The sequence below is a fragment of the Mus musculus genome (genome assembly GCF_000001635.26).
Source record: "Mus musculus strain C57BL/6J chromosome 4 unlocalized genomic contig, GRCm38.p6 C57BL/6J MMCHR4UN_CTG1".
NCBI lineage: Eukaryota > Metazoa > Chordata > Mammalia > Rodentia > Muridae > Mus > Mus musculus.
The window spans coordinates 55,295-58,192 of record NT_166291.1 but is presented as its reverse complement, the minus strand read 5'-3'; positions in this window follow the sequence as shown (position 1 = coordinate 58,192).

Below are 2,898 nucleotides of genomic sequence, written 5' to 3'. Positions count from 1 at the left end.
GGTTTGAGGTGAATCTCAGGGTTGTTTTGATTTGCATTTCCCTGATGATTAAGGATGTTGAACATTTTTTCAGGTGCTTCTCAGCCATTCAGTATTCCTCAGGTGAGAATTCTTTCTTTAGCTCTGGGCCCCATTTTTTAATGGGGTTATTTGATTTTCTGGAGCCCACCTTCTTGAGTTCTTTATATATATTGGATAGTAGTCCCCTATCTGATTTAGGATAGGTAAAGATCCTTTCCCGGATCCAGGGCTCAAGTCCCTTCTGGCCCACTGCAGCACCGAGGTCTCTGGCCCGGGAAGTCTCCGGACACCCGCAAGGACCCACACAGGATCCACCACGGGATCCTAAGACCTCTGGTGAGTGGAACACAACTTCTGCCAAGAGGCAGGTTCAAACAACAGATATCTGGGCACCTTCCCTGCAAGAGGAGACCTTGCCTGCAGAGAGTACTCTGACCACTGAAACTCAGAGGAGAGAGCTAGTCTCCCAGGTCTGCTGATAGAGGCTAACAGAATCACCCAAGGAACAAGCTCTAACCAGAGACAACTATAACAACTAGCTCCAAAGAATACAATATGGCAAAAGGCAAACGTAAGAATCCTACTAACAAAAATCAAGACCACTCACCATCATCAGAACGCAGCACTCCCACCCCACCGAGTCCTGGGCACCCTAACAAAACCGAAAAGCTAGGGCCTGGATTTAAAAGCATATTTCATGATGATGGTAGAGCACATCAAGAAGGAATTTAATAACTCACTTAAAGAAATACAGGAGAACACTGCTAAAGAGTTACAAGTCCTTATAGAAAAACAGGAAAATAAAACCAAACAGGTGATGGAAATGAACAAAACCATACTAGACATAAAAAGGGAAGTAGACACAATAAAGGAAACCCAAAGTGAGGCAACGCTGGAGATAGAAACCCTAGGAAAGAAATCTGGAACCATAAATGCGAGCATATTAAGTCACTATTGACAGACTCCCACTGTTTTGCTCTTTATGGTGTCAAATTTATCTCAGTAAGTCAAGGAAGGTTACCCTACTAAGTTTGACCTTTTCCATATGTTCAAGAAACACCCGCCTTCACCCACTTCCGACCTTAATTGCTAGTCTAGGAGACTCTTATACAATGTTTTTAAAATATCTTCCAAAATTCATACATGGCAAACACCAATATTCAAAACCTCACCTTGTGTTAATATGCTAAATAACTCAGTGCTGTATCAGGGTTTTCTCTTTTTCATTGCTAATATGTGTGTGAGCTTTTTGATGAAAAGATATTAAAAACATTTAAGTTTATGCAGATGTAAGAATGATTCTTGGGCATTGTGTAAGAAAACATACTTAGAGAGAAGTAAAGAAAAAATCACTAGCTTTTTTTCATTTTTAAAATTAGAATTAGATTTTTTTCCACAGGGATAGGTATTATGATAGCTTCCCCTATTATATCCTTTATACTTCCTATCTAATCTGCAATATCTTATCACATTAAAAGACAAATATATATAAAAATATAATGTCCAATGACATTAGCACAAATAAACAACCAAACCACAGTAGAGCATAATAAACAGACAAATAAAAGGAGATGGAAACACACAAGAGAAGTAAAGAGACACGGAACTCATATTAAAATTAAATCAAAATGTAAAGCTCTAATATAAAAAAAATGTTTGGTTTAAAATAAAAACAAAACAAAAAAACATTAACATAGAATTTGAAGCCAAGACAAATAGAAAAAAAAGGCCCACAAGATTCCCAGCAGTAGAGAGCCAACAAAAACTATGAACTCCATTGTACTTTTCATCTGTCCTATTGAGTTGTTATATTAAATTAAATATGGATTCTTCTTGACTTGGACATTATACTCTGGTATTGAGATCCAGCTTACTTTTAGAAGTTATTTCCTTTATTGGAAATGTGTGTGTGTGTGTGTGTGTGTGTGTGTGTGTGTGTGTGTGTGTGTGTGTGTGTGTGTTGGTTTTGTGAGACAGGGTTTCTCTGTATAGCCCTGGATGTCCTGAAACTCACTTTGCAGACTGAGGCACCCGTACTGAATAACAATAAATTATGGACATATAGAAGTTCAACCCCTTACATAACACCTAAAATATAGGTTGATTTACAGAGCTATCCTGGGAAACATCTCATGGATTTTAATCTCTCTTGGAAACAATGTCAAAAAACCAGATCATTCTAATCTCCTTGATAAATAAAATAAGGCTACAGCATATATCAAACAGGGATTAAAAAACATGTGCAAGTTGGTTACAAATCAATTATATTGTTTATAAAATTACTACATGAAGGTATCTATATTTCTTTTTATAATTCCAAAATTATGAAATAAAATAGAATTCCAAAAGCCTTTGAGATAACAATTTATCATATCCCATGACTCTCAATACCCATATAAAAATGTCAACATACTTGCAATTTTTAAAATTCTTTACACTCAATATGTTTGTTACCTTTAAAGACTGGCACAGAAATAATCAACATGATGCAGTTTTTGAAGCTAAGGGCATGATCTTTTAAGGACAACAAAATAACAAAATAACCCACTCCAAGCTTAACCACAATTAGCAGTTCATTAGCAGTTCAGCAGATAATAGAAGTTTGTGTTTCATGGATGATTAACTTTTCTCTTCTTTCTTTTCTTACTTTGTTTTTTAGTTTTATGGTTTATGTTTTTGTGTTTTATCCTAAGAGAGATAATGAAGAAGAAATGTGTGTAGGTAACAGAGGAGAACATGAACATATTTTCGAGAAGATGAAAATTACATTAAAATATATTGTTTGAAAATTAGAAATACTAAACAATTTAAAGTTTATATGTAAATTACAGAACAGATTTTTTTCAAAAAAATTTTTTTTCTGATTTGAGAAATTTT